This window comes from Neomonachus schauinslandi, chromosome 4, assembly GCF_002201575.2.
Source record: "Neomonachus schauinslandi chromosome 4, ASM220157v2, whole genome shotgun sequence".
Classification (NCBI taxonomy): Eukaryota; Metazoa; Chordata; class Mammalia; order Carnivora; family Phocidae; genus Neomonachus; species Neomonachus schauinslandi.
In genome coordinates this window covers 73,418,644-73,428,617 of record NC_058406.1, presented here as the reverse complement: position 1 = coordinate 73,428,617, position 9,974 = coordinate 73,418,644, and positions in this window count along the sequence as shown.

Genomic DNA, 9,974 nt, shown 5'->3' with positions numbered 1-9,974 from the left:
TTTCATGACTTTGGTTTTGGCTATGATTTTTTGGATATGACAATAACAAATCACAGAAACAAAAGCAAAAACAGAAAAATGGTACTATGTCAAATTTTAAAACTTCTGTGCATTAAAGGAAACAGCCATGATGTGATGAGTACAGGGTTTTACACAAAATTTATGAATTATTGAACACTACATCTGAAACTAATGATAAGCTGGCTAACTGAATTTAAATTAAAAAAAAAGAAAAATAATCTGATTTTTAAAAAAGGGGGGAACAACCAATGGAATGAAAAAGCGATGTACAGAATGGGGGGAAATATTTGAAAATCATATATCTGATAGGGGACAAATATCTAGACTATATAAAGAGCTTCTACAATTTACAACAACAAGAAAGAAGTAACTCAGTTTTTTAAATGTTCAAAGGAGTTACATAGACATTTCATTAAAGAAGAAACAAATAGCCAAAAAGCATATGACAAAATGCTTAATATCACTAATCATTAGAGAAATGCAAATCAAAAATATAATGAGATATTATCTCACACATATTGGGATGGCCACTATAAACAAAATAGAAAATAACAAATATTGGTGAAAATATGGAGAAATTGGAACTCTTGTATAATGTGAATGGAAATAAAAAATGGCAGCGCCTGGGTGGTTCAGTTGGTTGAGTGTCCAACTCTTGATTTTGGCTGACGTCATGATCTCAGGGTTGTGAGATTGAACCTCACATCAGGCTCCATGCAGAGCATGGAGTCTGCTTAAGAGTCTCTCTCTCTTGGGGCGCCTGGGTGGCTCGGTTAATCATCTGCCTTTGGCTTGGGTCATGATCCCAGAGTCCTGGGACCAAGCCCTGCATCAGGCTCCTTGCTCGGCGGGGAGCCTGCTTCTCCCTCTCCCTCTGCTTGCTGCTCCCCCTGCTTGCTCTCTCTCTCTGTCAAGTAAATAAATAAAATCTTGAAAGAAAAAAAAATTATCGCTCTCTCTCTCCCTCTCTTTCTGTCCCTCCCTGTACTACACGCATGCTCTCTCTCTCTCCAAAAAAAAAAAAAAAAAAAAAATGCAGTTGCTATGGAAAACTATAAGATGGATTCTCAAAAAATTAGAAATAGAGTTAACCATATGGTTCAGAAATTTTACTAATGAGTATGCATCTAAAAGAACTGAAAGCAAGATCTTGAAGAGATAGTTGCATACCCACATTTATTGCAACATTATTCACAATGTTCAAGAGGTAGAAGCAACCCATATGTCTATATGGAGAGAAGAATGGATAAAGAAAATGTTGTGTATATATACAATGGAATGTTAGTCTTAACAAGAAAATCTGTCACATGCTAAAACAAGAACTAACCATGAATAAAAAAAAAATCAAAAAAAAAGAAAAACTAACCATGAAAGCATTAAGTGAAATAATCAATTACAAAAGACAAATACTTTATGATTTCACCTATATGAGGTATCTAAGTTAGTCAAACTCAAACACAGAAAGTAGAAATGGTGGTCGCCAACGGCTGGAGTGAGAAGAGAATGGGATGTACATTTGCTCTCTCTCTCTCTACACACACACACACACACACACACACACCCTGAAAGTTGTTTTTCTAACTTGCTGGTTTTGCCTCCTATTGTATATGAGACTCAGTAACCCCAGCTAAATAAATGAACTCCTGCTATTGAGTCCTGTAAAATGTTCTGCATGGAGTTCTCCATGTGTAAAGCAGCTTAATATAAAAACATTCTAGACCTGTAATTCTGGATAACATTTGAAACCATTAAGCATATATAAATACATAAATTTTAATGTAATAATACTAACATGCAAATTAATTTGATTTGTGTCTGTCTTTTAGAATAAGTATTCTACAGGCTGCAACTCCAAGTATACTGGAAAGTGAGGAAATATAGCTTTTCACACCTAGTGTTTAAAAGAAAAAGTCCTTAGAACAATTTTCAAGCCTGACATAGAAACAAAAATAAAAACTGCACACATTATGTTACACAGGAAGGAGGTTTTTCTTAACATCTGGCCTATTTATGAGAAACTAAGAGCTTGTTCCTGCTCTTGTTTTTAACTGACATGTGTTCAGTAAAAATAGTTCCAAGTTGTCCTTGAGACAAGAAATCCCTTAATTGAGAACCAGAGACTTTTTTTTGATAAAAGAACTAATCAGACTGTCACAGTTAGTGGGGATAAAGGGAGAGATATACAGCACCAGAGTGTTCCAGGCCACTTTTGCAAATACAGAGGCATGGATGAACTTAATTTGACCTTCCTCTTTTAATATACTGACTTAACATTTAAAGAAATCTCAATTGTCAGGGTCTTGTGGCCCACTGAACAGCTAGTTTAAAAATATCTTAAAATGCCAGTTAGTTAACATACAATGTTTCAGGTGTACAAATAAAAACTAAAAAAAAAAAAAAATTCCAGATAAATAAAAACTGAGAATTTTTTGCTGGCAGACCCATCTCACAAGAAATAGTGAAATTCTTAGATTGAAAATGAGCCAAGATAATATGAATGCACATAAAGAGAAGAACACTAGTAAATTATGTAATTATAAGACAGTATAAATAGTTTTCTTAACTGATTTTTTAAAATAAATAAATAAAATCTTTAAACTGTATTTACTGGTCTGTAAAATGCCAATAATAATACCTACATCATAAGCATGTGCTGAAGAATAAATTAAATTTAATTAGTAACACCTATAAGGAATTAATACAATGTCTACCATATAGTAGGCACCAAATGCATTTTACTTATTACAACATTATTTCAGGTTTCAATGCCTCAACAAAACCTATATACTATGAGATAAAAATGTAAAAAATAATTATATAAGTATATGTTCTTTTTCAGCAGTAATCAAAAATTGTCTACTGAAACAGCATGATATTATCTACCTCTCAGTGTAGCTTAGATTTTAAAAAGCTATGATTCCACTTGTTTGGGAGGATGTGAAAGGACATACTTTATATATATATCTGGAGAGTAGGAGAGTATAAACATTTCCAGAAGGAAATTTTACAGAATGTCTCAAAAGTCTCTAAGAGGAGCATAACCTTTAACCAACGTGTTCACTTTCACAGTTGGATCCACTCAATCACAAATACTTAGTGAAGGCCTATTATGTGTCAAGTACTTTTTTGAGGGACTCGGAAGTCAAAAAGACACAAAAATCGCTGCCTTCGTGGAGGTAACATTCTAGCAGGCAATAAAAATATAAACTATCCAGGGGCTCCTGGGTGGCTCAGTCGTTAAGCGTCTGCCTTCGGCTCAGGTCATGATCCCAGCGTCCTGGGATCGAGCCCCGCATTGGGCTCTCTGCTCAGCAGGAAGCCTGCTTCTCCCTCTCCCTCTGCCCCTGCTTGTGTTCCCTCTCTCACTGTGTCTCTCTCTGTCAAATAAATAAATAAAATCTTTAATATATACATATATAAACTGTCCAGAATGTCATATGACAGTTTCTATGCAGAAAAGCGAAGCAGGAATAGGGGAGAGAAAATGCTGGCAATTTAAAGTAGACCAATTTTATAGAGGGGGTCAGGAAGAGCACCAGTGAAGTGACCCTTCAGTGAAAAGCTAAAGCTGTAAAGGGAGTAGATCACTTGGATATACAGGGAAACAGCCTAGGTTGCCGGGGAAACAGCAAGTACAAAGGCCCTAGGGAAAGATCATGCTCAGCATGTTTGTGAGAGGCCAGGAGAGGGAAGTTATAGGGGAGAAACCCCAAGTCCCTAACCCCTGTAGTCTCCTGTGAGGACAATGTTTTTATATATACTGAAGCAAGATGCTCTCAGCCTGAGATGAGTTCAGGCCTTCTCTGAACTGTCCACTACACCCAGATCTAGCATCAGAGGTGAGATTGAGAAGATTCAAGTCAGTGCCCCAGAAGCATCTAAAATGGTTCACTCCTTGCACCACTCTGATCACTGTGCCTTACAGTAAATGAAATCCATCATCGTATCTTCAAGTTGGTGACTAGCTACAATTCTATAAAGGACTTCATACACATGACTTTGTACATGCCACAGACTTTAACTCCTGCAACTTGTCATAGGCCATAATTGATGTTCATCATGTTTCTCCTCCACCACCCATTTTAGATTTTCCTTGTTATAGCCAAAAGCAGGCATCCTCCTTTAGCTATTAAACAAAGTTGAGCTGTGTGCCTAAAACACTCCTTCTACAAAACAAGACTAACCCAAAGAGAAAATATAACTGGAATGATACTTAAGGATTTAATAACTTCAGGTACTAGAAGGTCAGCTTATCCTCTGATGAAAAAGGTAATGAGCTCCTGTGGGACAGCACATTCTACTTATTTATTAATGTTTATAAAGAGTGCATGTAGCCCTTTGTCTTTACTTTTTATATGGCTGCATTATTATATGACATACTCATACTAATGCCCACAACTTGTAACTTGTCCAATGGCAAGTTACAATCACCCAGAATATATTTCACTTTGTTGAATAAAGTTACAGATAAGATTTTGCAGTTGGGGAAAAAAAAACATAAATTTCCCATGGTTTTCTGTAATAACTTAAACATACAATATTACCAGTTGATCAGTATTTGTCAAAATCATGGAAAATCTACAATAATGGAGTAGCATTTGGACTCTACGTTACACTTGACTTTATATATGTTTCCCTTTTATTTTGACTAATTCATCATAATCTATTTGGGATACAGATACTACATTTATTTTGTTTTGTTTTGTTTTGTTTTGTTTTTTAATTTTAACATTTTTCCAAGTAGTCATGCAAAAGTTGATTAAGTCCAGCAAATAGTTTGAAGATTTCCATGACATTTGAAGAATGTCACTCTTCATCATGATGTCCAGTAGAGCAAACCTCATTCTAAAATGTAATAATTGCAACAACTCATTCAAACCAATAGCAAAGTTTCTTCAAGACATTAATAAATACTTTTATATTTGATTTATAGTGAATCCAAGTAAATTCAAAGCTTTTTATGCTCTGTGGCATCTTCATCAAATTTTGAGGGTTCTTTTCTTTTTACTCCATTTGGAAACTACATGTTATAAGTATTGTCTGTCCTGGTGAAAATTATTCACTAAACTCAACAACATATACAAACTTTTAGTTCTGGAATAGACTAGCTATGATCTTGTAATCGTTTGAATAATTTTTAAAATTTGAATATTGTTTATTAGCTCAGGGACAAATACAGGCCTAAGTAGTCCCAAGAGAATAACTCCAATCCCTCAACTTAAAAGCTTAAAGAATGGCACCAAAGGATGCCACAGCCTTGATTCAAACTTCCATCATTTCATAATAAAGGAGATAGATATAGGATAAGAGACATCAACTACTCTTTCTTATAGCTACATGTTTATTTAACATTTGCAATGACCGGTCTAAAATGTCTGTTCAAATATTCGATGGTCCCTTCCAAGAGAGGGTGGGAGGCAGAATTCCTGTTTTTTACAACAGCAACTACCAAAGAAGTCCATGACCTAAGGAGATAATAAGGTTCTATAAGACCTTTTTTTTTAGGAAATACACACTGGATTATTTAGGAGTAAAGAGGCATTATGCCTATAACTAACTCTGAAATGGTTCAGAGAGAGAAGGAAAGTACACGTGGTAAAATAACCTTTGGGAAATTGGGTAAATCTCTTCTCTCTTTTACCAAGTTTGTGAGGAATTTTATCAGTAATTCAATCTCTTTACTTGTCTACTTTGGTGCATTCGGATGAGCTATTTATTCTTGAGACAGTTTAAGTAGTTTGTGTCTTTCTAGGTACTAGTCTATTTTTCTTTTATTTTCTTTTTGTAAAGATTATTTATTTATTTATTTATTTGAGAGAGAGTGCGAGCGAGCCAGGGCAGGAGCAGAGGGAGAGCGACAAGCAGACTCTGCCCTGAGTGCGGAATCTGACGTGGGGCTCAATCTCACAACCCTGAGACCGTGACCTGAGCCAAAATCAAGAGTTGGCCACTTAACCCACTGAGCCACCCAGGTGCCCAGTACTAGTCTATTCTTTAAACAATTTGTTGGCATACAGTTGTTCATAGTATTGTCTTGTAATTCTTTTTATTTCTGAAAGTCAATATTAATATTCCCTATTTCATTCCTGATTTTAGTAATTTGAGTCTTCCATCCTTTTTTCTTGGCCAATTTGACTTAAAGTTTGTCAATTTTGTTGATCTTTTCAAAGATAGGCTTTGGTTTCATTAATTTTCTCTATTTCATTAATTTCATTACACTCATTTACAAAAATCTTTATTATTTTCTCCATTCCGTTCTTTGGATTTAGTTTGCTCTTCTTTTACCAGTTACTTAAGGTGAAAAGATACTGAGTTGAGATTTATTATTTTCTTAATGGCTGCCCCAGGGCTAACCACATATAAACATAGATATAAATAGAGATATAGATCTTCTCTGAGCCTAAAATTTGTGCTAAATTAGCTCCAGCAAGATATAGAATTTTTACTCCTATGCTCCTACTCCTTCCTCCCCCTTTTTGAGCTACTGATCTCATATATATTACATATTACATCTACATATATTACAAGCCCAACAATACATTGCTGTAATTATTAATTTATATAATTGTGTGTCTTTTAAAGAAGCTGAAGGAGAAAGAAGAAATGTATAGGACTTGTTATATTAACTTTCTTTCTTACAATTTCTGGTTCTCTTTATTCCCATGGATTCAAGTCAATGTCTGGTGTGATATCTTTATCCCAATAAGCTTTGCACTCATGTAACTCCTTTGCTCTGTTGTTAATATATTACATTTATATATGCTATAGGCCCTGTGATACAATTATATACATACTATTTTATACAATTGCATTTTAAGTTAGTTAAGAAAAGAGAAATAATATGCATTTATTTTGTCTTTTATAATTACATATTCCCTCACTCATGTTGTTAGTTTTTCCACTTGGGGTCACTTGCTCCCTGCCTGAAAATCTCTTGTTAGTATTTCTTATAATGTCAATCTGCTAGCAATAAATTTTCTTTAAGTCCTTAGGCTTGAACTTCCCCCCACATTCCATTTCAAATAAAGCCAGTCCCTTTGGGGAGAGCCTCAGAGTGCTCTGTGTTTATGGACTGCCTCTCTCCTTGGACAAAAATCTCCCTGCTCTTCCACTCAGCAGGGATGGTAGCCTCCGGTGTTCTTCACTTGCCTTTCCCAAACATGGGAACTCCACCCTACAAATGAATCAGAGTGAGGGTGGTCAGGCCAGGTGTTCTCAGCCTGCCACGTCTGGGCTAAATCCTCCACTCTAAAAGCATGGCTCAGCGGAGACTGGGAGCCCCCAGCCTCTGGCCACACTAACCAGCAATTTAGTCTCTGCAGCTCAGTGTTAGAGGGGATGAGAAATACTGGTGACCTGCACTTACCAGTGAGATATCTTATCTCTGCTTGGAAGATGAGGGAAAAGCAAGCCACATCTTGTTTTCCATATCCACCTGAAGTGGAGTTTTGTCAAACTGAACTGGGAATGGGGAGAGAGTGTGTCCTGGCTCAAGTGCCATAGACTCTCAGCTTTTCTCACCAGAGTTGTAGGAGATCTTCCTGAATAAATGTTCCATTATTTGATGTGTGACTTTAGGACAACTTGCAGATATTTTTTTATTTTTTATTTTTTTAGAGAGAACACATGAGTGCATTCATGAATGCACAAGTGGGGAGTGGGGCAGAGGGAGAATCTCAAGCAGGCTCCATGCTCAGTGCAGCGCCCAATGCAGGGCTCCATCTCAGGACTACAAGATCATTACTTGAGCCAAAACCAAGAATCAGGCACTTAACTCACTGAGCCACCCAGGCATCCCACAGATATTTTAAGTAGTTCAAATTATTTGACAGAAGAATGTTTCTGAAAAAAAAATAAGTTAAATGATTTTAAAGTAGCTTTAATAATGATGAAGCTAAATGTTAAAAAGGGATGGGAAGAGTTTGAATAAAATCATTTTTTAAGTATGAGTAAGAAACAATATATTTGTATTACAAATACATGTGATATGGAATTTTAAACGTGTGTAATGAAATTAACAAATAACTGCTTTACATAGGTATTTTATTCTTTTTTCTATACTTCAAAAAGTTTATATATTCAAATTGGCAAAAGTTTCTCTCATAGTTGAGGTCATTTTATATTTAGTCACATAATAGCCATTGAACTTCTACTCTGTGCCAAGCCCTATTGTAGGTGAATACATGAGTTACCTGCTTTTATGAACTTGAATTTCAGGCGGTCATAAGGGGAAAAAAATCAAGGTTATGTGATGGGAGATTGGCAAAGGGCTCACAGGAGACCAGTAGAATAGGAGGGGACCAATCTTGCCAAGATTAAGGATAAGAAAGTTTCAGATCTTCAAAATTGCTGCACCCGGACCGTTAAGGCAGGAAGTAACTGGGTGTGTACCAACAACGGAAAGACCCAGAGAAATCATACTTTTCAAAACAAATTGAAATGCTACTTACTCAGAGACATTTGGAAAGATAATGCAAAAAGGGACAAGAAAAGAAAGCGTCCAGTTCTATTTGTTAAATTTCTCACACTGGCTTCTAGGTGTAGAGAAATATCTGGGATCAGCAGAGAACCTGGTAAACCTCTCCCTTTCTCCTCATTCCTTTCAGAAACAATGTGGAGGAGGAGGAAAAAGCAGAGTTTAAAGGTAAAAATAGTTTAAAATTTGATTCCCAAACTTGTGACTTGCATAGTGAATATGGATAGGCATATTACTTACCCTCCCTCAAGCCTCCTTGTTTTCAGGGTAAGATGAAGACAATGTCACTTATTTAATCAGGAATGAGTTAGACAAGTAACACCCATAGAAAAAAATCAAGAGATAAAGCTGTTACTTCTATTGCTATTCACTCAGAAAACCTAGAAAGTAGCTTAACAAGAGGGCTTGGGGACAAGGATGATTCAGTTCAGATTACTTACAGTGCTGTGATTTGGGTTAAGACATTCAACCTTTCAGTGTCTCAGTTTCTATAAAATCATGGGGAAATGTTTAGCATGAGATATAAGTTATGAAACCTCCATAAAGCAATCCACATAGAGCCTAGAGCACGTGTGCAATATATGGAGACCCTTCCTAACTGCCCACTGGGGATTAGTGCCAGATGCTGTGTGTTTGTGAGTGTGTGAGGCATGTCCTTTTCCTCACTTACTGTATGTATAAGTGAGAAGCCAGGTCCACTGTAAGTGTGTTCATTACTTAAGGAATAGACCTAAAAATTAACATGATTGCTTCCTTATTCTGGGTTTCTCAAACTGAACCCCAACTCTGAGATCCATTTCACTATATTTAAATATCTGATAGACATTTGTTTAAATCAGCAAATATTCTCTAAGATCTCTTTCAAAGAAATGTGAAGTTTCTGGTTGAGAAATTGTGTTAAGCCCATCTACCCTCCCACTGGTTAGCTTGCAGAAATTCCTTTTGTGGTCATTGGGCTTATTGCTTTGTGTTCAGTGCTTTCATTTTCATGTTACTATAAAGTCTGTTACAGTGGTTGCTTCATTTCTGTTTTGTCTTTAAAGGAAATCTGGAAAGTCCAATGACATTGGACAGGTGAAATAAAAGATCCACGATCCAGTGAAAGACAGAGAAATAACCGAAAACACTCCACCTAACAGAGGAGGAAAAAAAGAGGTAAGAACTCCACTTTCTCATCAAAGCAGCTTTCTCTTCAGCTTAAAGAAGCTCTGCTCTGGGAAACGGAGCTCATGATAAGGCTGGGGCAGGAATGGGAAAGGATTTATAAGGGTCTGTTTTCTTAAGGAATGACCAGCATCAGGACAGGCTGCAGGTAAGCCTGCTGTGGGACACCAGGTCAGATGATGAGATACTGCTGTTACCAGGTGGTAGCATGTTCCTACCTGTTCTGTACTGTGTTTGGGCAGAATTAGGCACCAGCAGACATGGGCCTAAATGAAGTTTGACATGCATTAGGATTGTCTTTCTCTTTGCTGAC